This window comes from Canis lupus, chromosome 22, assembly GCF_003254725.2.
Source record: "Canis lupus dingo isolate Sandy chromosome 22, ASM325472v2, whole genome shotgun sequence".
NCBI classification, from domain to species: Eukaryota; Metazoa; Chordata; class Mammalia; order Carnivora; family Canidae; genus Canis; species Canis lupus.
Window position 1 is genome coordinate 28,741,033 of NC_064264.1, and position 27,851 is coordinate 28,768,883.

The 27,851-nt window shown below is 35.1% G+C and overlaps 1 long non-coding RNA gene across 1 annotated transcript; it reads left to right on the top strand.

The window, feature by feature from the left end:
* Positions 1-487: 487 nt before the first annotated feature.
* LOC118351992 (uncharacterized) lies at positions 488-25,566 on the top strand. The gene is made up of 3 exons (XR_004808348.2): positions 488-603; positions 21,661-21,892; positions 24,207-25,566. It is a non-coding gene; the product is annotated as an uncharacterized LOC118351992 (long non-coding RNA).
* The last annotated feature ends 2,285 nt before the right edge of the window (positions 25,567-27,851 follow it).

Below are 27,851 nucleotides of genomic sequence, written 5' to 3' on the forward strand. Positions count from 1 at the left end.
GAAAAATATAGAGAGTGAAATGAATTATGGTGGCAAATCATGTAGGAAAGTGGACTAAAAATACCAGGATGAATAAATACGTATTTTTATAGGGTCATCAGGGAAGGTTAATTAGGAGACCAATAGACAACTATCAAATGAGTCCCACACAACTTTTCTCTAATTCTTATCGAAATTAGAAGAACTGAAGGGGAGAGAGGTGAAAACCACTTCATTTTATTTTGTATGTATATGGAAATATGATATTATTTGATTTCCAGTTTTCTCCCAGAATTTCCTAATCTTATCAATGTTTTGAAAAGAGTCCATAGCATATGTCTCTCTATTCACTCACTCATCTATCTACCCACCCACCCATTGCTCACCTATCCTAGCCAGCCATTAACAATTTTGATGAGAAGATTCACAGCCAAAACTGAGCTCAGAACTCAAGGTAACAGAAGAAACTTGCCTGGCCATTATTAGGTCATTAATTCATTAGTTAGTCAATCATTTCAAATTTTATTTAGCCTTTCCATTTACCAGGCACTTCTAGAATCTGGAGATGTGAAATTTACAGGTTCCTGGCCTTCAATGAGCTTACATTCTAAGCTTTCAAACCAGGTAACAGAGCTCCCTACAGTAAGATCTCACTATTAGCCTGTGTAGTTGCTCTAAGCTGGTGGATGCTTGGAATACATATCCATGTGATTGCTGGTTTTTGACTTTAATAACATGTTTTACTTAACTCACTATGTTCAAAATATTATCATTTTGACATATAATATAAAAATTATTGACATATGCACATTCTTACATGTATATTTTATACATGTAAATAACATGTATATTTTATACCTGCAGTACATCTTAATTTGGATTAGCCCTATTCAAGCTTTCAGTTGCCGATATAGCTGCAACATATGGGACAGCACAGCTGTAGAAAGCGTATGATTGGTTTTTAAGGGACAAATCCCACTCATAACACCTGTCCTAGCCTAACTTTTGTCTCAGCTATTATTCACCCATTGTTTAGGAATGCTCTTTTCCTCCCTGGTGGTCAGCTTTACCAATCATCCTCCCCTTTGCTTATGACTCCTAACCTTTACACTTACTTAATGTCTTCCCTTTTATAACCCGGAAGCTGTAACAATGAGATCTTTTACCTATGTTTATTCAAACTGCCTTGCATGTAGATTTTACTGGCCTGATCTGGCCTCCAGAACTTTGCTATTCCATTTGCCCTATCATGTAGGAATCCCTACACCTTACATACAAGGAATTGTCATGGGGACCAGGTCACAAAGAGGGAAGCAAGTGTAGGAATAGTTATACGGTCTCTATATTTCTATTATTTCTTATCCAATGCTTTCTAACTGATATACTGAGGCTAATTTATTTTCCCTTAGCCTACAACAAAGCAGAAACAAAGACTCAAAGAAGGCATTTGCATAAGTTTAGGGTGGAAAAACTCACATACATATTTGTAAAACAGTAATTTTCATTCCCAAAGATAAGGCAAATCTAGGGCAGGAGGAAGGGAGGGTAAAGTTACTCACCTTAGAGAGAAGGGAACAGATAAACATGATTCTTAACTAGAGAAAAGGAAACTTTTTTTTTTTTTTTTACATAGATCAAGGAATTGAATGGAAAGGATCCAGGATTCAACTATTTATGTATGTGGAGCCATCCCAGACTATGTCATTTCTTGTGATCCACTACTGCCAAACAGTCTTAGATATCTGGGAGCTCCTAAGGGTGAATAACTTGGACAATTTGAATGGAAATGAAGAGAGCAAGAGAAGATCATGGTATGAAAGAATGAAGAGAGCACCCCATGAGCAAAGTAGAATCAAGGAGAGCCAGTGAAATAATAAATGCTTCATCACTGTTACACAACCAATAGATAGAGATCCAGACAAGCAAACTTTGAGTAAAGGTCAGGGAAGTTCACCAGTAAATTTTAGGGATGTAAGATACATAAAAAGACTCTACTGTTAAAGGAATTTTAACAAAATTCCTAGCAAAGAGACAAGAAAGATAGAAATCTGGGGCTGGTGGGTGAATCTCAGTATATCAGTTAATGTATTTTGCCACAAAAGACAGTTCCCTAACACTGACTTAAAACATGTTGGTGTTTATTTTGTGCTTGCAGTAAGTCTGGAAATAGTGCCAAAGAGGGCTTGGAGATGAAGGCCCGGTATCTCCCCACCTCTGCCAGCCTCCTCTTATTAGATTTTGTACTTGGTTTTTTTTGCCTTACAGTTTCAAATTGGTTGGTTAAACTCCAGAAATTCTATGCACACAAACTCATATGTGGTCTAACAGTGAAAGAATGGAGAACAGCCCAATGGCTTGTTCCCATGAGTCTCTGTTTTTTAACCATGGAGGAAAAATATTTCTAAGGCGCTCCCAAGAGATATGCCTCACATCTTATTGGCCAGAATAAAGTCACATACCCACCCCTAGCTAGAAGGAAAATTGGAAAAGCTTAGGTGTCAAGGGACAGGGGGATTTGGAATTATTGTTGGGCAACCACTCAGCCACTTGAAGTGAAGCACATGGTCAGGATAAGGGCCAAGTACAAACCTGACAATCTCAAATCCATTACATTGATCATGGATTGATTGATTGATTTTATTTATGTATGTATGTATGGAGACCAGTTCTAGGTTGAGATCAAACCTAAAAGGAGTGTGGTGATTAGATGCCCTTGCTGGGGGAAAAATGTGAAGACCGGTGACATCATTACAGTTTACAGGACCAATTTTGAGAACATTTTGATGCCAAGTGAAAAATTTTCTTTTACTTTATTATGCAGATAAGGATGGTCTATCTTAAGTTTTTGAGCAAAGACATGGCAATAAGAAATTTTAAACCAGCGGCAATGTGCAGCCTGGGTGTTTGTGTGAAGGTTAATCAATGCTATTTCCCCTGGGGACTCTGTGACATGCAGTATTTTCTTGCACACCCAAAATAATAGAGCAAAATCAACATGATATAGACTGTAGAGTCTACACAATAACCTTAGAGGAAAGTTAAGAGTGTCAGGGAAGAGTGTGAGAAACAGGAGTAATCTGAAGGTTTCAGACTAGATAACTTTTAGTTCGCTAAATTTAAAGGTTGACCAGTTATAAGAAGCACTTTCCATATAAAAAATTAAATAGTTAAGATTCAAAATGATAATTTTTCAATTCTAAAAATGATATCACAAAGGAGCATAAATATATTAATGGAAAAGTTGAAGCTCTGGAATTTGGTTAAAGAAAATGTCTTAAATTTGTATTATAAAGATAAAAATAGTAAAATTAAGATATCATTTTTAAAAATAAAATTTCATTTTTGAGCTAAGTGGCTCTTCATTCTCAAGAATAACCACAAGAGAAAAGTTATAAAGGCATAGCTGATGTATATTTTTATGGTTTTGCCCTCTCTGTCTTCAGGTAGAAAAAAAATCAAGCTTAATTATTCTATAATCATTAGAGTTTTCTCAGTCCTATTGCTCTTTGACCTTACAGCAGATTCTCCCTGGATAGCTTAATATTCTCTACCATTTAAAATCAAATTTCCCACATTGCTTCTATTTTAAAAGGTCACATAGCCATAGATATAATCACCTGATTTTAAAACCTTCAACTTCAATGTTAGAAATATACTGCTTTTATCTTCTAATGAGATGAGTTCAGATGGTCCCAAGCAATATTTTTAAACTGTCACTTAATCTTTTACAGCTAATAAGCTGTTCTACAAGATCACAGTGACTATTCACAAGGTTGTGTAATTTATCTTAGAAAAATTTTTTTTCAGTATAATTGATATCAACAAAATGAAGGAGTCCTTAATATTATGATAAATTAATATTACTCTTTACAACATTGATTTATAATGGGATACAAGCCAAAGCTTAAAAAGATGTATACCAATTTGCCCTTAAGCAAAGCAAACAAATATTTCTGAAGAGTCAATGCCCACTTTAACTGTTTATGCCTCTTGATCAAAGACTATCACCTGATATTTGGTTGTAAGGAGCTGAGTATAATGTGATATTAGAAAAATCACTTTTCTGCTGATTTTTCTAAAATGTGAAGATATGTAACTCATCAGAAATAAAAACCTAATAAGATCTATCACAACACTGTACTGTATTAAGTTTAATCAGTTAAATTTTGTTCTGGCTTTTTAAACAACAGATTAAAAACAGTAGATGCTAAATATTAAACATACATATATTTGTACTAAAGAGTGAGCAACATCTTTCAGGAAAGTTATTTAAATTTATTAAGTATTATCCCAACTGCTATTAGGGCCAGAGACTGTGGGATTAAAATTGATATGAGAAACATGGTTTAAATATTTATAAAATGCTAGCTGGGTTAGGAGAACCCTGAATTATGGCTAAAGTATAGTCTATAAAGTAGTATATGAGCTTGGGAAGTTATGATTTCCATGCAGATTGATTCCTCTGATCACTTCAAAAGATTTCTAACAAACTAAAACAACAACAACAAAAACAAGCTTTTTTCCCACCCAATCTATTGTGTTGAAGAACATTTTGGTTGACTTTCCAGTTGTGAAGGTTAATGTCTATGTATCCGACCAAACAAAAACCTATCTTTGGCTTCAAGAGTGAAAAATGGTTGACTTGACTCAGCTGTGTGTGTGTGTGGCTGGGGGGGGGGGGGGGGGAGGTTCTGACCTGTATTTATTCATCCCTTCTTGGATTCACATATGCAGAATTAATGGTAGAGCCACAGCAGTCACATAATCTCTGTCCCCAATACAGAGGCTGAGTTATTTGCCTTAAGTTTGCCCAGGAAAACCTTTGGTCAAAGAATATCAACACAGCAGAATGTTCCAACCTAGTTGTCTCATCACTGCACAGAGGAATACAATTCTAAGCCCTGGGTGCCATTTAACTTAGCTTTCTTTGTCTTGCCCAAGTCTATAAGGCAAAGCATTTACTTCTGCTCCATCACCCCACTGTTTTTCTTCCCAAAGTGCAATTATTACTGACAGTAATAATGTCTTTATAGTTCTGTGGTTGAACCAGCATTTTGATGGATAAGTTTCAGAGAAACCTCAATTTTGCTTAGACCTCATGAAAAGGACTTTAACTAACGAGGGTTTAACTTTTCTCCAGTCTAGAGCAGCAATACCAGAAGATTGTTGGGAAATTATTTTGTAAGATTTTCTGTTTTGCAGTGTGTTTATGCCACTATAACTCCCCATTTCACAGAGAATGAAATTTAGGAGTTACAAATTTAGACAGTATATACCCCAGTTAACACTGTACAATCATTGGGTATGAGGCCTTCTCAAGTTCAGCCTCTCTTTTCACACACAAGAAAACAGAGGCCCTGAGAATTAAAGCCATTTGACAGAGAATACAAACTAGTAGTAAACAGAGGGGCCCAAACTAGGGCCTTCGAACCTCCAGTACAATAAATTTCACACAATTGTTCCTGGTCTCTTCCTGTACCACTATAACATAAATTAACTTTTTTGGACTTGATATAAAAGAGATAACTTTGACTACTGTTATGCAATTATTAAGTCAACTCTTTCAGTTGCAGTTAATCAGGATCTGAGGAGACTTTATAATTTTGACAATGCAGGCAGGACATCACCTGCTTAGGGATAGAGAGTGTCACCATTGAAGGCAGGGATACAGAAAGTACAACAGACCAAGATTCCAGTTTGTCTTTTCCTCTTTCTCATTTTCCTTAGGGAAGAAAGGGGACATTAGAAAGAAAACAGTATAGCCCATATTCTAGATCACTGTTGGAGGTAAAAAAAAAAAAAATCAAAGTTCATACGGGTGGAATCTGAGAAAGAAACCACATTGAAGAATCTAGAACTTCTGATTCATTGAACAGTTTTCTAGTAGAATGAATAACTGAAATAGAGTGTATACTAACTTTCTGTTCATATTTGCTTGACAAACCGAGACACAGACAATTCACACACCTGTTTTCTATTTGGTCTCAGAGTGTAAATGGTACATAACTTTCTATATATTTTAAAGTAAGTGACAAAAACAAAACAAACACCCTCATGCTTCTTAGCTTAAAAAGAGGGAATTTTGCTTACATCACTACCATGGAAAGGGCCAGAACTTGGCCCCAAAGATAACTGAATGCAGAAATTCAACTATTGCCTGGATATTTCTCTTTCTCTTCACTGCTTATTTCCACTGTCTTTAAATATTAGTGTCATTGTCTGCTGCAACATAGGCTATAGTCTTTTTCTACCCAGGAATTCTGGGGTTGTATCTTTATAGTCTTGCCAGCAACTCTAGGGTTATAAGGATATATATGCCAGCAACTCTGGGGTTATATCTTTATAGCCTTGCCAAAGGGAGAAAAGAAAACTTTACCAGTTTAACTGAGGTAGACAAATCCTCAGAATAGTTTCTGCTTGTCCTAGCTCGGGTCATGTGCCTGCTTTGAATCAGTCACTCCAAACTAAAGGTGTGAATACTCTGCTGATCTTAACTTTGGCCATGTGTTCACCCCTGCCACCAGGGGTAGAGTTTTTACCAGAATAAGCTAAAGTAGCACAGACATGACCACTTTAAGATCCCCAAGCATATTAACTTTCCTAGTTTGCACATAATAATAGCTAACAGCCAACACCTACCATATTATTGCCAACAGTTATACATTTATTAACTATTTTAATCCTCACTGCCCTATGAGGTAGGGTTTATCATTACTTGTACATTAGAAGAAACTGAAGCTTATTGGGGTTAAACAATTTGTCCAGGCGACCCAGATAAGTGGCAAACCCATAGCAGGTTGGCTCGGGGCATATACTGTTAACTCACATAGCATATTTTTACATCCTAGAGGCCCCCTGGCAAACTTGTTCCCCTATAGACAGAGATCCTTCATTATCTCTGGTATTTAGAGGTATTTTCTTATTTAAAGCCAACCTTCATTTTAACTATTCCATCTCCTTTTTCTTCTTCAGGGTCTTACCTACCAACCATTCCCTCCTTTACAAGGTATCTTCAAGCCCTGCCATTCTACTAGATCATCTCCATTTTACCAATCCCCATAATCTCTCCACTTTTATAATTCAATCTTTGTAAAACAATATTTTTTAAATCAATGCCTCCATTTTGTTATCTTTTTCCCCTTTCCCTACAAATCACCACACCTATCATCTGCCCTAGCCTGACTCACTCTTTTACATTCTATACTAGTAGCACGATTTCATCACTAATGAGTTCCTAAAGGTTAAATCCAGTGGGTTAGCCTGGATGTTACCTCTGTTCCACCAAACATTCTTATTCCCTTACTTTGTAAAGTTCAATGCTCTTCCCATATCTAAGAATATTCCTTTTCATTTTTTTTTTTTTTATCCATTCCTCTTTGGGCTTTCCTTAAGTGATAACTTCTCTAGGGTTCTGTTCTTTGTTCTTTTGTTTTCTTGCTCTATGAGAGCTCCTTAGGAATTCTCACACAGAACTCTGATCCTAACCCCCATCTTCATGCTGTCTACTCTCAGTTCATAGGTCTAATTCTAGAGTTCTTCTCCCTGAATTTTGATTTCTTCAAATATCTTCATTTGGACCTTATAAGTCCTAAGGATCCAGTGAATAGCTTCAAGTAGGATAATAGTAATGATCAGATGTTGATTTTATAAGGAAGAAAACACATAGAAACAAGATGAGGCCTGAGTTAGGACTCTTGGTCAGATCACTTAAGAAGATATGAAATAGTGATGAGATCATGAAAAATTGAATTAGAACACTTTGGATGGAGAAAAAGGATGTGTGAAATATCTTAGATACAAATAGACTAAGTTTGGTAAATGATGAATATGCATACAAGAAGAGAGTGCTCAGGAGTGACTTCTGGATTTGACTTTAATAATTGGATGAAACAAGAGTGGAATATGAACACAAGAACAAGCTAAAAGGGAAAATAATAAATGGAGCTGTAAGACTGAGTCCTTTCTTCTTCTCTGCCCAAATATAATTATAAATAATTATATTTACTTTAGCATAAATAGGTTCCAGATTCATCCTTATGTCTGCTGGATAGAGACCACATAACTCCCTTACTAAGCTGGAATGGAAACATTCTAAGGAAAGCAAATGCAAAAAAAATTATCTGCTATTTCAGGAGGAATTCTCTATGTTAAAGTAAACTATCTGGTCCCAGAGCAAATGAATTTCTAGCTACCTGTTCAACTGTATCTCTCTGATGCAAAGACTTCTTTTCTCTGTTTGCCCAGTTTTCCAACCCCTGTTATCAACTTTAATCATTAACCTTTGTTCCTCCTTGCTCCCGTTTACTATCTGTTTGTACTTTCAAAAAGCAACTCTTGGTATTGTTAATCTATTTAATCACTTTGGTGCTTTATTTTGAGGGGCTATGGTCTTTATTTATTTTCATCTATTCTCTTTAGTAATCTTCCACATACTGATACTGGATTGGCTCCCAGTCCCAAACTGGGACTTTACACTTGGCTTTTCAAATATAGGGAAGTTTGGGTCAGGAATTCCTTGCTTTAGTTTGGTAATCCCTTTATAAGTCACATATGTGCACTTAAACATTGTTATCACAATACTAATACCCTAAAAAAACAAGCATTGTGCTACATATGACTAAGACAGACATTATTGAAATAGTGAACAAAATCCCTATGGCTTTATAATGTGTACAACAAGTCATTCTTTGGCTTTTAATTGTGTCACAGGTATGGAAGAAACAGATTTGGGGACAGAATAAATCTTAAACTCTACATAAAGGCAGAGTCCACTGGAATTCCATCAAGGTTCTGAACCACCTTGTGTAATTTCCCTGTGCTGTGGCCCATTACTTTATATGAAGGAACTATTCCTCTATTCACAGATGCACATGTCTGAGAGGAGGGCACAGTAGGTAAGGAATACGCATTGACCTTTGTGAATTTACTCATGAGTTTGCTCATTTATCCTCAGGGTTTGGCTAAAGGCAATGCTTATAGCACATTGTGAAATGGGGGTGGAGACAGAGGAATCTTATACCAGAGCAAGTAGGGAAGAAGAATACAATACTATCAACAATACTAAACAAACTTGTAGACTTATAAGGATAGGTATTAGATTTCATACATATCTGTAAATTTGATTGATAAACCCCTACCATACCATCTACTAAGCCTGAATTTCATCCTCTGGTTTTTCTTCAACATTTTAATTTGATATAATCTTGATAGAAATATTTGGGAGCTGGAAGATGATAAAATTGATCTTCACAGGGTCCCAAAGATTCCAATGGAAAGGAAACATGATTTAATGTTTTTCTAAAAAAGAAAGAAAATGAACTACTAAATTATTTCTATAAAACTTTGGGTACAATTCTCAGGAAACAGAAAATTACTTTCCTGAATAAAATGGTTTTAAAATTCCTTGTTTTAACAGTATTTTATGAATGAGTTCTATTTCTTTAATATTTATTTAGAATTAAGAACAAATGATTACTACTTTCTCAATCATGAAAGCAATTCAAATCTACAGTACATGAATATGAGACTAAACATACTACTTCTAGAACTTCCATGTTGTTACTTTTAGCACCCTGAAGAAGCACTTTGCCTCACTCAAAATCACAGCTTATTTACTAAAAATCTCCTTTGAAACCACACCCATAAAAAGTATTAGGAGGAGTCCTGCAGCTCCTGAGCATGCCCCCAAGACTGTTTTAACGATTTATAATGCCCTCAGTGGCTGAGGCCTATATGTGAAATCTTAATTCCTGCTCTGAGCCATACAGATTTTATCCAAGAACTAACAGTGTTAGTGTAAACATACCCTAAAGGGTCAGACTTGCTAATGCACATTTAATTCTTTCCATGGATGACCATCTCCTTTGAGAATGCTATCCAATCATAAAAGTAACAAAGATTTTCAGCAAGGATCTGACATTGAATATAGAGTAAGTGAAGAATGAAATAGCTGAGTTTTGATCACAGTCCTTAACGAAATCCCTATACCACTGGGATTTTTGGTTAACTAAAGCTCATCACTTCTAATCTGGAGAAAAGCAGGAGGCCCTGAGGCCCAAAAAGGAGAAAGTTATGTGGCCAATATGGCAAATATGCCTCTAAAAGAAGAAATGTCCTTACCTTAAGAGATGAACTATTGAGAAGTTAGTGCTCACCAAAATTCTGATGTCTTAGAAAGAAACCATTATTTTTGTTTATATTCCCTGAAGGTGCCCTCTCTTTACTACTAGGCTTAATGTAAAAGAAAATATAAACTCCTTTAGCAGCATAATTGAACAGTTCTACACTGTATGCTTTTTATTGCAGGGAAATGCAACTCTCAGGAGTTTTGTAATATGGCCTCTAACAGCATTCACTCATTTATTAGGACAGTAATAAATAATTATTCAGAATAAAAATCTCACTAGGGTATCAAAGCTTATTGGAAAGTATGCCAAGCAAGCAATGCAGATTTGTTGTTTACAGTAAATAAAGTAGAAGTTTTGCCTTAAGATTGAGCTTTAAGTTAACCTCATCATCATTAACAACTTTTAGGTGTTGGGTGGTTTTTTGTTTCTTTGTTTGTTTGTTTGTTATTATTTTTTAATCTGCAGATACCAGTAAAGGAGAAAAATCATCTCACTTAATGAAGCTAATTCTCTTTTCGAGAGGTATTATTACTATAATCACAAGCTTGGATTTAAATGTATAAAAGCATTCTCTGCCCAAACTTATAGAAGTGAAATCATCTGTGTCCTTCATTAACCCACATGCCCACCCCCGACACTCATTAACATTATGGAAGAGGCTCAATAGAATCTGTGCCAGTTATCTTGACTTTTGTTCCTACTGAGCTTTGAGTTATATACAATTCATGTATCCATGCCTGACCTGATGGCCAGCTGTATAATAGACAGTTTCAAAGTAACTATAAAGAACAAAATATAAACCACTTCACTGGAAAATAAACTTATTTTCTTAAGGCATACTACTGCTATGTCAGGAATTTGTTTTGGTTGAGGTTATAGGCAAGTTCAACAAACACTTTTGTACTGTAACACTCTATGCATTTACTACTCAGCTCCTTAACACTTACCTCTCCTAAGTGAGGTAATGACTTTAATTGCTTATAGTTAATTACTTTAAACAATTAACACAATTGCTTAATTGTAACTGAAAATGTATATGAATGTATTCAGAATCCTGCCTGACTAGAAATAAAATTACCCTCTGTGACGGTTAATTTTGTGTGTCCATTTCGCTGTACCACTAGATGCCCAGATAGCCAGTTAAACAGCATTCCCCTCACACTTGTGAGGGTGTCTCTGGAAGAGATCACCATTTGAGTCAGTACACTGAGCAAAGCAGATGGCCCCTTGCTAACATAGATGGGCATCACTCAATCTCTGGAAGGCTTGAATAGAACAAAAAGGCAAAGGACAGATGGATTTGATTCTCTCTGCCTGATCATTTGAGCTGGGACATAGGTCTCCGACCCTTGTTGCTCCAGGTTCTCAGGCCTTTAGACTCAAACTAGAGCCTATACCAGCAGTTCCCAGGTCTTCAAACTACACGTGGGCAAACTTCTTGGGTCTCCTGTTCGCAGAAGGCAGATAGTGGGACTTCTCAGCCTCCGTAATCATGTGAGTCAATACCTTAGAATATATATGCGCACACACACACATATATAGTATGAATCACATATGAATCATATATATGTATATATTATATATATATAATATATATATATATATATTACTCTTACCGTTTCTCTAGAGAACCCGAATACACCCATTTAACCCTCTATTTGGAAATCTGTTTCTCTCCAAATCTGTAGAGGTTATCGGTGGGACCAATGAATTGAGTACCACTGAAACACAATATCCCATCCACAGTCACCTTTCCTCTACCAAGTGCCCTTCTGGAACCAAAGGATAAATTCATTATCAAATATACTGTTCTTCTGCACACCACTTGTTGGGTCATTGTGTTTTCAGGCCTCACAGAAAAGTAACCTAAAGAAAAGTGCATGGCTTCAGGAATTTTATGTTACTTATTCATTTATTCAATAGTTCATAGTCAGTAGATATTCTTCTGTTTTCAATTAGAGTATGCTAATGTCTTCTGCACCTTACTAGATGATTACTTTTATTTTTTTTAAAGATTTATTTATTTATTTATTTATGAGAGAGAGAGAGAGAGAGAGAGAGAGAGGCAGAGACACAGGAGGAGGGAGAAGCAGGCTCCATGCTGGGAGCCCGATTTGGATTCGATCCCAGTACCCCAGGATCGCGCCCTGGGCCAAAGGCAGGGGTTAAACCACTGAGCCATCCAGGGATCCCCCATATGATTACTTTTATGCAAGAAAAGACTAACCTTGAGTCCCAAAAAAACTAGCCAATCCTCCAAAAACCAAGGCAATCTAATTCTATGAGATGCAAGGCAAATTTCAAATTTTGTTCATTTTAAGAGAACTTAAACAGACTGGTGTGTTTATTCCCTAGAGTTCCCTTTGTTTCTGTGAAAGGTGATGCATATTTAATATACAATTAAATATCATGATAAAAAATACATAACCATTTAATTCTGAACTTTCTTACTGCTGAGTGAATTCTAAGTTTATTTTCAATAGCTATGAATATAGCTAAACTGAATATAATCGTAATATTAAAGATGCTATTGAAAATTACTAAATTATCTGCTCTCTGTGATATAAGTCATCCAAAAGTACATTTACATTTGAATTATTTATATATCTAATGTTAGAAGATAACACCAATTGAAAGAATAACAGCTAAATTCTGGTTTTATCTGCTCCAAACAAGAGAGGGAAAGCAAAATTGAGGTTCCTTAATTTGCATGTGGATTTCAGCAATTCCTCATCTAACTCCATTTGCTCCTCCATAGAGTATAGGGGACTCATAGGAATGAGAGTTGAATATTTCCTAACACTTTACCCAAGAACTGGGGAGGTGGATGTGTCTCATCCCTCATTAAATCAGAGTTCTTCAGGGATCTCTATGCATGTTCACTCAGAGCAGTCCAATTTGGGTCAGTGATCTGTTATTGGTCTCTTGTCCTATTGCTCTTAGCCTCCTTTGAAGAATGTCAGAGGGCCAATGGCTAGGAATTCAGCCACAGATGCAAGATCCCTCCTACAAATGAGGAGTCACTCCAGAAATATTATTGTTCTCTTTTCCAATCCCAGAGGCTTCTCACTTTAGGTTTCCAAAGATGGAGATAATTGAGTGGAGGCAAAAATACTTAATACAAACTAATAATTTGGGGGCTTAAATAAGAATAAAAGATGCTTGATTTTAAAAGTTCCTTGTTATTGTTAAAATACTTCATTTGTCCAAAACAAATTTCTAGGAGCACAGCCAAATACTATAGCATAAAATGAAAATCAAGATAAAGTTGGACTAATAAGAAGTGCTGACAGATAATCATGTAAAATAAGGGAGTTTTCATTTTAGAGATGAGCAGAACAGACAGGAAAATAAGTAATTGTGTGTCTGCCATTTAAGTACAAATTCCAACTGCCAAGAGAGTAACATTCATTCTGGTTCCAAGCAAATACATTCTTGCCTTCTTTTCAGAAGACTCTTTGTTTAATAGCTCTGGAACTTTTGCTTCATATTTTAAATCTCCTACCTCAGTTCCTAACAGACAAAATGTCTTTGTCTTCAGCCTCTCAAACCAAGAAACAATGGGGTTTCTCTTTATTCCTACTGAGGTTGATTTGAGGCTGGTTACTTAAAATCCCTATCTATGATTAAGCAAGGAGAAGTAATGTGGTTATAGCAAAGAGATTAACAAAAACACATCAAAGATAATGCAAAAAATTAAAATATTTTAAGCTATTAGAGACTTCAGTTAAAGTACTGAATAAAGAGATCAAATGGGGTGAAACTGCTTAGAAATTATTAATTCAATCCTTCATTATTTTCAAATGAATAGTACATGTTCATATATAAAATTCTTGAAGATTTTAGTGGGAAAAGCCACCAAAGATGATCATATCTGTGAGTGTATAAATATACACACACGGTGGATAGGGGAGAAAGGCAGATTCTTAGTAGAAAAAGAAGGTTGCAAATCCAGTTATAAATTAAATTTTAGTGATTTAAATAGTTCTCAGAAATCAGGTCATATTGATTCTCATATTATTTTTATTTATTAAAGCATTTAAACAGCTTCATAAATTAAAAGTATAGATAGTACCTTAAACCAAAGATCAAATTCATAGAAATCATACTAGACAGATTTGATACTGTAAATAACATTGCAAGATTTAGCAACAGGATATTAGTTAAATGCAAATTCCAGATGTACCACAAATAATTTTTGTGTAAGTATATTCCAAATATTGCATAGGACATAGAGAAAAGACTGCATGGTGAGAATGTGTTTGCTTGAAACAAGAATTAAGGCTGACATTTGGCAGCTAAAATCAGTACTTCCATGGCAGACAAACAATTATTTTCCTGTCTGCTTATCTCTAAAATGAAAATCCCTTTACTTTATATGAAAATGTGTCAACATGGGACAAATTTTAAAAATCATTTGTTGTATATTTGAAATTAAAATTTAACTGAGCATCCTATATTTTATCTGACAACACTAGAAAATACCAGAATTACTTTTAATACCAGGGACATTAAAAAAAGTTGGTTCAAAAAAAAAAAAAAAAGTTGGCTCAAATTTTATAAAATTTGGAGTATTTAACACTGGGGAAAAAAAAAAGTTTTAGCCAAGAGGAAGTTTCTCAAATGTGTTTATGATCAATGATTCATAGAGTCATTTTTCAATGTATCTAAATTATTACCCTTTTCCTATCCAAAGTGCTTAACTTCCTTTGCAGTTTTATTTATTTTTTTTATCTTGAAACTTGAATATAGGGAAGGAAAACCAGTCTTAATATCCTTTGAATATATTTTCCCCTTTCTATAATTTTTTTATGCCATTTCAACAAGTCTTTGCCTGACAGTCAACACAACCTATATCCTGTCACATTCTCTCCTCCCAGTTGTACATGGATATCCAGGCTGTGTCCAGGGTCTTCAGACCAATTTTGAACTCTCTTATTCAAACTTCATGAATTCTTTATATCAGCAGTGACCAGAAACTGACTGAAACATTTAGAGTCAGGTAGACTTCCCTGATATGTCGATGTCTCTGTCTCCAATTATTTAATACGACTAATATGGTCAGTAAATGTTTCAGTGTTCATAAAGGACCAGAAAAGCACTCCACTGCCAATTCTACCTGGTAAAGGCTATTATTATGCCATTTGATACAAACTAGATCCACAGATAAATTTTAGAAACTCTCGCTCTAGCCATCCATGATAAAAGCTATTGCCCCTTAGGAGATGGAACTCATTTGCAGAGACTATTCACAATTCAGTACAGTCACTCTACAGGGGCTTCTCAAGGTAAGATCTTTGTAACAGATTCATTTGTTGGCTGAGGTAGAAATTTAATGATTCAAACATCATTGTGTACACCCAAGTGACCTTGTAGGCCACAGTGAGAAAGAAGAAAAATTAAACTTCAAGTTATCTGAATAGTGAATTTAATCCTCTTAAAAATAAGATCCAAAATAAAGTATACCTGTGTAAAGTTATCTTATTTGAATTTATAAAAGTTATTTATATATTCTGGAGACAAGGGTTTTATGTATTGCAAATGTTTTCTCCCAACTGATGCCTTGTCTTTGAGTTTCCTTACCAGTATCTTGATGAACAGAAATTTTAAATTTTGATAAACTACATTTTATAGTTTTTCCCTCTTAGAGACCAATTTAAGAAATATTCTCTAACCCAAGATTGTGAGTATATTCTTCCAGTTTCTTTCTAGAAAATCTATAGTTTTATCTTTTGTATTTAGGGTCATACTCCTTCTCAAATTAATTCTGTTTTAGTTAGGGATTTTGTTCCACTTGTTTTGCCATTCTTCAAAAGTCATATAATCTCCAACTTCTGCCTGCTTTTGTTTGCTTTCCAGTGGCATCAAGTAGTATTTGTAACAGTTGTTTTTGATTTTTGTCTAGAGCCTATAATTATTATCAAGAGGAGTGTGTTTTAGTACATTCCTGCTGCTATAACAAAATACCATAGACTGGGTGGCTTAAACAACAAATATTTAGTTCTCACAGGTCTAGAGGCTAAGAGCTTCAAGATCAAGGTTCTGGCATATCGGTGTCTAGTAAGGGCCCATTTCCTGGCTCTGTGTTCTCACATGGCAAAATGTTGATCCAATTCAAGTTATTCACACATTGCCAGAACCCTTTCCAAACACAACTAACCTCTCTTCATGTCAAGGGAGCTTGGTAATAGTGCCTAACTTGCTAACTCCTTCTGGTATCTTGCCAAACAAGTTTGTCCCAGCCAGTCGTACCATATTTCTGAGAGATGCAGCAAACCACCAGGCCTCCAACTTTGAGGGGTCTTTGAGAAGCATGAGGAGCTTTAGGTTAGATGATGAGAAAAATGTATGCTTTAAACAGAGACTAAGTAATCCTTCTTTAGAATTTAGAGAGTAATCTGATGCTCTTATGAAAGTGATTTTCTCACTTATCACATAATATATATCTAATAATTTATTCATTTTATTGCTTGGTACTAATCTTTAACAATAAACACTTTCAACAGCAATGAAATAAAATGTACATGTTTGGGATGCCGGGGTGGCTCAGTGGTTTAGCATCTGCCTTCCTCCCAGGGCGTGATCCTGGAGGCCCAGGATTGAGGCCTGGGATTGAGGCCCCCATCGGAGCCTGCTTCTCCCTCTGCCTGTGTCTCTGCCTCTCTCACTCTTTCTCTCTCTTTCTCTCTCATGAATAAATAAAATCCTTTTTTTTAAAGTACATATTTAATGGAAAATTAACTAGTGAATTTCCATTTCTTGGGACAACTGATGGTAAATAATTTGCCTATATTTACCATCCAACATGGGGGCAATCCTAATAGCAAAAATTGCGAAAACCTGAAGCCACAAGTCTGCTAAAACACTATCATTATCTACCTCAAAAGCTAGTAGTTATATTGACCATTTAATGCATCTACCTAAAGAAAATGACTTAACATATATACCCACAGGGATATTTGCATATATCTTTGTGAAGCATAACTTTTCAACTAGATGAAGTGACTGTACTTCTAAATTAACTTACGTTTAGTTATAAATTTTCTTATGCATATATAAATAGCATGCATATATAAATAAATAGTATGTTAGTTCTATTAACTGAAATAAAACTTTTAAATTAGTTAAATAAAAGCCAGCTTTATTTTGTATCATCAAAGTCCTCAAATAGATAATCAGCTTAATTTTTTAGATGTTATTTTCTCAACCAGTTTATAAAATCCAAGTAAGGCTGGTTTTAAAGTTCATTCTTTCAATTGAACACCCAACTTGGGTCTTAAGGCTGTTGTAAATTTGTTACAAAGTTCAACATTAAAGATAAAACTATGTATGTTTTGATGATATTTCAGACACAAATTTTATGGAGGACAGCATTATTATAAAAATATTTTTATTAAATGAAGAAAATGAAGCAAAACTTTGCAATTGGTCATGGTATACACATAAATCGAAATTATATTACTTTTTATATTCTGCCAAGTAAAAGTCACAGTTACCTAAATTTCTATTTTTATAGATTCAAAAATAATTAAACTATGCAATTTTTGTTACCAAGCTGATCTTGAATATCAAATAAACATTTCACAATGGCACTATATACTTTCTTTTTTGAACAACTGTCAATTGAATTTTAGTGTATTTGAGAATCTGGAAAACTATTTTTTTAATTGATTATCTTAAAATGGTATTGAACGTATTGCAAATGAGTCCTCGAAATGCCAGGATTTGTTCAAACTATATAAAAATCTGAGTCCAAGTATTCAGTGAGTGAAGTGTCAGAATACTTCAGCTTTTGAAACATTTACTGAATTGCTATTATTAAAAACAAAGCTTGCAAACAGCAAGACATTAAAATTTATTACTAGCAAGGGAGCAATTGAACAAGTTGAATAGAAGCTAAAATGGTGTATGATATTAAATTTTAAAATTCTATAATTGTGCTTTAGAATTGTGTTTCCAAACTATCTGTGATAAAGAATCAGTTTTGCTTTTAATTTTCAATCCTGAAAAAACAATACTTTGGTAAGTTACAATAATGAAAATAAAATGGACAAGAAAACATACAAAATTCAAGCCCAGATTTTTTATAATTAGTTTATGTAGATATAAAATTGTATTTTAATAAATATAACTATAACAGAAAAAATTGTAAAAATAATACAAGTTGTTCAATGAAATTGTACATACAGGAAACAAATATTTAGGAATGTTATTAAATTCCTTTATGTCATCCTGCCATCATAAGTCTGGTAAAAAAATTATGATTGAAATTGGTTCTCCATCTTAAGCACTTATTGCACACTTTCAACGTGTGCAACCCTTTTCAATCAATATTTAAAGTTTTTAATGTGACAATTGAGCTTGATTCTTTTTTTTTTTTTTAATTTTTATTTATTTATGATAGTCACAGAGAGAGAGAGAGGCAGAGACACAGGCAGAGGGAGAAGCAGGCTCCATGCACCGGGAGCCCGACGTGGGGCTCGATCCCAGGTCTCCAGGATTGTGCCCTGAGCCAAAGGCAGGCGCCAAACCGCTGCGCCACCCAGGGATCCCGAGCTTGATTCTTGATTGCTAATTTATCTAATCTAGGTTGGATTGGCAGCAATTCTACTTGCAAGAGTTAGTATGTCTAAAGTTGTTTCTTCTTATATTAGTATGAAAACACAGTAGAGAAACGAGAGTCACAAGTATGTTGATAAGAACAGAAGAGATTTTTAAGACTTTTTCAACAAGTTCAAGGTATTATTTCTTAACTTTTCTTGCTTAAAATTGAGCAGGTGAGACTATGTTCAAAATTCATACTTAATCCTTCAGTAACCAGTTCTGACAACTTGTCCTATAAAATTAAATTTTAATAAATATAATTTTATTAAAGAAATGAATTTCCTATGCAGGATCTTATGATGAAAAATAAAAGTCAAAACATTCCATCAAATTCATGAGGTGTTTGATATAAATTCTTATAGATGTACAGTATCAAGATCACTTCCTTGATAAGTGTTGTTTAATCACAAAACATGTTAAAATAATCTATAGAAACTGTCTTCCAGTCTTCTAACTTTTCTTTTCTGCCATTGAAACATGTGTTGCTTTCCTTCATTGTATGCATGCAATAAGATCATTAAAAATTCCAAAAATATCAATAAGCACGTCTAGTGCTCAATTTACAGCTTTAAAAACCTGGAACCAAATCATTTTCTTATGTCATAGAAACCCATTATTGATAGAATTTTACCCTTGATAACAATTGTACCTCCACATGCAATAGCAGTTGTACATGATGAATTTACCTATTATCACATGATAGACAATACTCTCAAATTAAACATCTTTATAAAACTAGTGTGAAATCTTGGTCTTTTTTCTCCAGAATCACTTCCAACAACACAATCACTGTTTCATTTACTACTACCATCACATTCCGAGAAGGCCTGTCTTGTTAAGTACAATAGCAAAGCTTATTTTGCCATCAGTAAATTAGGGTCAAAAATAAGTAATTAGGAACCAAAACAATCTGGGTGCCTTATAAGTATAGTTATTTTTGAAATCCATTAAAAAACTGAATACAAAAAAAAAATTAACCAAACTCCAGAAAGTGACAAGCTCACAAAAGAGAAAAACAATTGGCAGCTGCTGTCATCTCTGAAATAACAGGGAACAATCTGCCACTGATAAAGACAATGAGGACTAGCCTACCTTTTAATAAATCTTTTTGGGTTATGGGTGAACTTCTCTGTTGGATTAATAACTTGAGGATCCCAAGACACAAAGGAAGACTACACCACTCTCCAACTCTTTCCCCTACATCTTTATTGGGGGTGATACCCTAAAATTATGGCAGGAAATAGAGTTGAGAGAAATTACTTCAAGTTTTCAGTTAAGAAAGAGTGGGAAAGGGGCAGGAAAGCTATATGAAATCTCTCAGGGGTAATTCCTGTTTTCACAGAATGTAGGCCAGCCAGAGCCACCCTCCAAAGGCCAAGAATGGTTAACAAGGATGAAAAAGATCACCCAAGGCATAGAAAGCACAGGACAGGATTAGAGAGCAAAGAGAACTCCCAAAACCACCCCAAAATGCTGACAGTCAAAATGAAGTGAGGAGAGCTCTTCCGTAGTTCAGAAGTCATGCAGCCCAGCAGTGAAATGCAGCAGAAATCCTGAAACTTGGCAGTTCTGGAATTCTACGCCCTGCTGAAGGGAAGGCTACATCCATTCTGGATGCCATGAAGCTCTCTTACTGTTTTATTAACCCAGTAATCATTTAGATTCTCTCATTTTCTCCTCTTTCTGTTGTCTTACAGTTTTTCCTAAATCTGAGTTTTCTTTCAGAATCATTTTCCTCTTCTTTCTTCTTTTAAAATAAGTCAACTATAAGCTAAATGTCTTCATTGTGTCTCCATTTTTGAAGAATATTTTTGCTGAGCCAAGAGATTTATTATGTAATGGAAACTCCAATTTAATGTTCCTTATATGGCCTTTTCCTTGAAATTCCAAGTTATAGACAATTTGAACACTGTCTTACAGGGAAGCATATGCTTAAAGAAGACATAAATTGAAGATCTCTGTGAGGTACCAGATTCCCTATTGGTAGGATTTGGGGGACTAAACCCACCAAAAATTAGACTGACCTTATCAACCCTTCACCAAAGCTTATATAATACTTTTTGAAAAGGAAATATTAAGTCCTATCCTATACCATAAATACCAATAGAAATTGGATGTAATATATATTTCACTATCCCTTGAATTACTCCTAACTGCTTTAAGATGAGTTCAAGATGCTAGGGCTATTAATAGAATGATTATATCTCACTTTCCAGACTTGCTGAATTCTCTGGATAAAATTTTTATAGTCATAACTTTATGCTAGTCAAAATTCATTTTCCTTCCATTGGCCCCTTCTGATACCTAACATATCCCTACACTATTCACCCCAGCTTCCAGTCATGAGGGGGAAAAATGGACTTTGACCCTGAAAGAACACAGTGCAGAAATACAATGAGTTAAGAATAAATATTGAGGTCATTTTTTTTTCTGCTTAGTTCACTTTTTCTCCTTAATGACTCTTCAATGTTTTATAGGAGTTATTCAACTCCAGGGAATCTGCCTTTCCCCTCAAATATCTGTCATATTAAATGATTCCTACATTACTATATAGGCTGTGCCCTCTAGGATACTATTTTATCATGTAAGACCAATCCTTTGCTTGTTACCACAAACAACCAATCCCTTGGGAAGTAAGTCTCTGGAAAGTATGTGCCTAGGAATTTAGGAAATGAAGTCACATGATCTACTCTAGAGGATCGCCGACGAGAATCACTAATTACCTTTGTATGTACACCATCCAAGAAATAGTTCCTACAGAAGTGTATATACGATTGGAAAGGGTGGTAAGAAATTGAATCTTAGCTGATATTATAAATTATACTTCGATAGCTATTGAAGCTCATTAGATAAATCTACACTTTTTAATCTAAATAGTAAAGATCAAAGTAATAGCTTTAGATTTTCTATTACTTGTCAGTGTGGTAACTGTGTCACTGTTATACTGCAGCTGCACTTGGATAAACACTACTGGCCAAATAGAGTAGTCCATATCTAAGAAGATATTCACCTGGCTCTTCAAAGTAGCCTCAGATGGATTCTGTAATGTGTTTTCTTGCTATGGATTATAATCATCATTTTCTGTTAATGGCCAAATACGGGCTCTCCAGGGTCTTAAATGCTTCTGCATAGCCACTTCACATCACATGATGTAGCAACTCCTCCTCACTTGATAAAAGGAGGTAAGCGACAAAATGTTGTTCAAACAGTTGTTTGTTGTTTCTCAGATAACATACCACCCAGAGATTATGAGAGCAATGCAGATCTGGAATGAGAGTCTTTTCTGGAGGGAGATGGGTGGGGGATAGGTTTGATCAGTGATGGGTATTAAAGAGGGCACTTATAATGAGCACTGGGTGTCCTATGTAAGTGGTGAATTACTGTATTGTGCTCCAGAAACCAATATTGCACTGTATGCTAACTAAAATTTCAATTAAGAAGAAAAGTCTTCTCTGCCTGCCTCTCTATCCTGGCTAAAGGCAGGCCAAAGGAAATGGGTTCAGAAGAGAGCAAGAATAGGAACAGTCACCTCCATCAGATATGCAAGACTGAGAACAATCACTTATCAGCTATATGCCTATAATCACACAATGTCATGACTTGCATAATACTGCTTAGCTCAGAATGTCATCTACTTTGCAATGATGCCCCACCTTAAGAAATCATTCCAAAGGCTCACTCTGCTTCTGAAATCATAACTTAAGAACTTCTGAGGCCAGTCCATAACCAATACAAACCTATGCGTTCTGTTAACAAAGACGTCTTTTTAGGGTTTTCCTTGTGTGGATTCTCCCTTACTGTATCATATCAATACATCTCCAGTTACTTACGGCATAGCAAGTTTCTTTGAGTAAGAGACTTTAAACACATAGAATACAGAAACAGAACATAGACACAAAAAGTATCCAATTAGATTATAGATAAATACAAATATGCATGGCTTACAAAAGAAAAAAATGGTCAAGCAGAACCTAAGAATCTATAAGCAAGAGAAGTGATCTCTTATCATAAAGCATCAAAATGCTATACTGTTTGATAACTCTTAGAAAATGCGATTTTAAATTATTACAATAATTATTTGTAGTACTGAGTCACACTATGAAAATATAAAAGAACATTCCAGACTAAAATAATGACATTTGAGACTACCACTGAAGAAATCTTGGGTTGAAGATAGCTTGCTAGACACTTAACTTTAGACTGCAGTCTTCTCATATATAATGGAATGATAATGTCTGCCATGCTTAATTAAAAGTGTTACTCAAAGAGCAAAATTAAATAATGAATGTGGAAAAACTGTAAAATGGCAAGTTCTATACAAACTTAAAGTGTGACTGGGTATATGCTTTAGGTTTTATATAGCTTTTTTCATGGATTTACACTATTGACACACCACCCTCTCTACTATCCCAGGCCTGTCTATCCTAAATTCCTGTGCCAAAAAAAAAAAAAAAAAAAAAAATCAAATATTACAGCTTTTGGAAAATTGAATCCATGCATTATGAATTGAAGATCCCATTCAATTTACTTATTTACCTGAATTTGAATCAGGGTAGGGTTAAGGGATCAGGGGTTCAGCATAACAAATCAACTTCAATAAATGCCAACACTGAGAAATCAACTTCTTGTAGTGCTTTGGGTAGCTATATGAATCAAAAAAACAATTCATTTAAAATGTAATTTTGCATGTGATTAATCTATAATCTGGTCTGATTGCCTGTGGTACATTTTTATAATTATAAATTGAATGAAGAATAAAGATAATTCAAATAATCTTATTGGCTAAGGCACAGGGCATTAATTCAGTTTATAATAGCAATAATGACCTCAGCCCAGGACATTTCCAGGCAATTAATGACTGGTTGGAGTTAATGGCCCGAGTTTCAGCCAAGGACCATCAACTCCTCCTTGCTGGTCATCAATCCTCAGAAATGCCCAGTGCTCAGAGCACAGTCAGACCCATTCAGAGCTTGACATCATCCCAACTTTAAATTTTCAAGCAAATTTGTTGCTCTGTTCTTTTCCCTATAAACCCATTTTACTTATAAACTAGGTAAAAATGAAGGATACTGTTTTTGAATAATAAATGAACTCGTAGAACATAATAATTGAGTGCCACAGAGGCATAATATATTAAGTAGCATTGTAATATTGAAAACATGGTAGAGACCCAAAATATAAGACATCCATTTTCCAACTCTATGAATGACTCAAAATGAGTCCTACTAAGGAGAGCCTGGGTGGTAAGCCCCCATTTTCATGGTTTTATTTTATGTATCCCAGAATGAAAATTAGAGCTAATCTGTAATTTACCTATTTCTGCTTTCTAACTAATAAGCCACCCTGCTTGACTTTAAATTCTTTCCTAGGATGAATAAGAGACAGTAGAGAGAAACATGATTTTTAATATGCAAGCCCAAGTGATACCACATGACAATATCATCAGTCATTTCAAGCTTCTCTAGAGGGCTTAACATATTTTTTTCCATCTCACAGGAGACATATGAAATAGATGACCTGGATCACCAGCATGTCACACACGGGCTCTTTGTAAACCATTCAAGTAGCGAGAGGGATTTGGCCGGCCAACCACCATCTCTATGGGAAACCACCAAGATGCTGCTCACCCAGGGAGTCATAGCCTATGGAAAAGCACTATACTGGTCATTGAGTTTGCCCCCCACCAGCTTCCCCCCAGCACTTAAAAAAGAAAAAACACACGATTTCTTTGTTGTTTTAATCCATATGGGAAAGGCAGAAATCATGAAATGACAGTGTGTAAAGTGGCCAGTACAGTCAGGGTCACTGGCCCGAAAGGCATGAATTCAGACCACCTGTGACTGTTAATGAAAGAGAAGATGTCTTCATTCAGAGATTACACATGCCCGCAGTCCTGTTGGGGCTGAACTTTTTGCCTTCTATGCATTATCTATTTGAAAAGGCAACTTTTAGAAATATGCATATTATATTCAAGTGGACAATTCATTATCATTATTACTCACATTAAGAGCCAATGTCCACAACAGGCCTCATGTAGGCTATGCAATGCCATTGTCCATACAAGGAAAGAGAAAGTCCCTCAGAAGCTGAACTAATGCCTCCCAGAAGGGATTTCTCAATGAGAATGGGAGATGTATTGCTAAAGAATAAAGTCAGGTTATCAAAGATGATTGATGATAAGAAAAGTCAAAATAATGTTAATAATAATATATTTTAAAAATAAAGGAAAACATTGCATTCCCATGTTTTCTTACTTATTAGGATGATGAGTATCTATCATTAAAACCATTATTTTTCCTGTCAAAGGACAGACATGAAATAACTCAAAAACTATCACAAAGAGCATTTACATACTGATGGTTTGATGCTTGATAGAGCCAAAAAGGAAAAAAAAAAAAAAAAGTCCAAAATATGGAATGCTGCCCATGTTGTAAGATACCTCCATCCACCCAGGGGCTACATGCATGTATTGGGCAGTCAAGATTGTTAAGCATGAACAGAAAAATACTAAAAACATTATCTATCAAGTTTTACTAAGATAGATTTTATGTGTTGAAGTAGTATACATTTTAATCAAGTTACTATATGCAAATGAATACTAAATCTGAAGGCAAATTAAGTTCTACAGAATAAAAATACAATTTGAAAAAAAGCAGTAATTTTTATATCATCTTACAGAAAGCTGCTGCTGATCAATTCAAGATCCTAACCTGATTTTAGAGGCAGACAACTTGGAAGAATATAAATTCTTCAGTAAAGCTGTAACTAGATAATTGGTTTGGGGCCAGATTTTCTAAACTGCAACTCAAAAGGATTTAGGAATCTTGAGCCCTGTTGAGCAGAGCTAGGAAATAAACTCATGTCTGTATTAACACAAAATCTATTGTGCTTCCTGCCACATTGTGTGTGGCCCAGGTGCTAAAATTCTCATGCATCGTGCTTTTTCACTTAGTTTTCTCAAATCATTTAAATGTGCAAATAGTAGAAACAGTTTCTCCATTATCAATCATCTATCTAACCTGCTCAGCTATAAAACAAGAAGACACAGCATATGCCCTCAAAAAGTTCTGATTCCCAAAAAAAAAAAAAAGAAAGAAAAAGAAAAAAAAAAGTTCTGATTCCCATCTAATCAAAAGATTAGGAGTTGGAAAATTTTTAAGGAAGTCTAGCTTCAGTCAGAAGATGACAAAGAAGTGATGTCAATACCCTAATGGCAAAGCACATGTGACAATGCTCCCCAAATAATTTTAAACATTAATAATCAAGAATCACCTTTGCAAGTAGGATAAAAGGGGTCTAATGTTATTTAAACTTGACCTTTAGGAGGAAAAGTCATGCAGTTAAACATTAACTTCCAACTGAGTTGAGAAGGACTGAAAAAATTTAAAGGTATGTATACTTTTCTGGACAAGTTGACCATATATCTTCTTATCTCCTTGGATTAAAGGGTCACCAGGATGTGTTTATCTTATGAACTCCTATATTTAATTTCCATTAAAATTATACAGTAAGCATTAATTGACTCTTTTTTATAGAGCTGACACAAGATGATCTTTCTAAAGGTTGTCCATTTTTAAGATGTGGTCCACTCTCTTTAGAGACAAAAACAACAAACCCTGAAATATAGGTAGGGAATTAGTTTTAAAATGGGCTTTATTCCCAAATTCTATAAATTGGTTGTTCGAACTAAATTTTTTCCCCTTATATTTATATACATAGGGATCATGTTGCTGAAACATTGCACAAAATCGACCTATTAATATAGTTAGGTATCTTAACATATATAGAAATAGTGCCTAAAGTTCTATGTCCTACCTTCAGACCCAACTGTGCAGAGAGGGAAAAGGGAGAAGAATGATAAACTCAATATTTTTTTTATCTCAAACAGCAGGGATGATCCTCAAAAGAGTTTTGAAATAGGCAAATTGTGTCTTAGAAGTTTTCTCACTTCACTTTCTTTTTATATTGTTCCTGAGTATATGGTGTCTCTTTCCACTGCTGACCACAAGCCCAAAATTTGTATGAAGGACTTGTAGTTCATTAACACCTTAAGAATTATATATACTTTAATCAGTGAATGATAACTAACCCTAATTAATCTCTAATTGGGAGACACCTCGGTGGCTCAGTGGTTGAGCTGCCTTTAGCTCAGGGCATGATCCCAGTCCAGGGATCCCACATCGGGCTCCCTGCAAGAAGCCTACTTCTCCCTCTGTCTATGTCTCTGCCTCTCTCTGTCTCTCTCATGAATATATAAATAAAATATTTTTTAAAAAATCTCTAATTGGAAATATTTCAAGTAGTATTAAAAGCACTAGCAAAAGAATCAGCAATTTGGAATAAAGATACTCTAGATAGCCCCACAGTGTTTGCCAAAGTCAGGGTCCCAGAGATCATCCTATTATCTCAATTTTTTCCTTATTTTCCCCTTCTTTTTATTTCTTATTTGAGATACAGATATATAGATATATAACCTTACCCAACTTGCCATTCTATCATCTTTGATATGATAACTCAAAAATATCAGCTGCAGGAAATGATTCAAGTCTATAGTTTCTCCAATCTGGGGAAAGGTAACCCATTTATTTACTTGCTGATAAATGGCACGTAATCTAAGTCTGCATCTTAAGAAGCATGAGTGATGATCCAACTACAGAACTTGCTTTAGAACATGTTTTAGATTTTTTTTTTTTTAAAAAAGAAAGCAATCTTATATGAAATGGTATATGATAGTGCCCTCTACAGGAAGGTCCAAGAGACAAAGACTTTCAGTGGATTGAGAATGGACTAAATAGTCTCAGGATCATTCTGTGTCTCTGGTTCTACACAGTAACATAATGGTAAGAATAATTTAATCCTACATTTTAGGATAAAAATATTTCTCCTTACCACATCTCCTTCCATCAAAAAACCCTTGTAACTTGTCAAGACACTTAGGTGAAAGACATCAGGCATACAGGTCTTTAACCCATAATGCTCCTTTCAATCCCAGTCACCTATTACCATGCCTGAAATATTCCTGGGACAGGTAAGTCTTGATGTGTGTAAGAAGGCATTAGGAGCACTGAACATTATCTGACCATTGTCTGTGATGGGCCAAGAGTAGAAATCCTGGACAACTGGAGGGTAGCATGCCCTCCA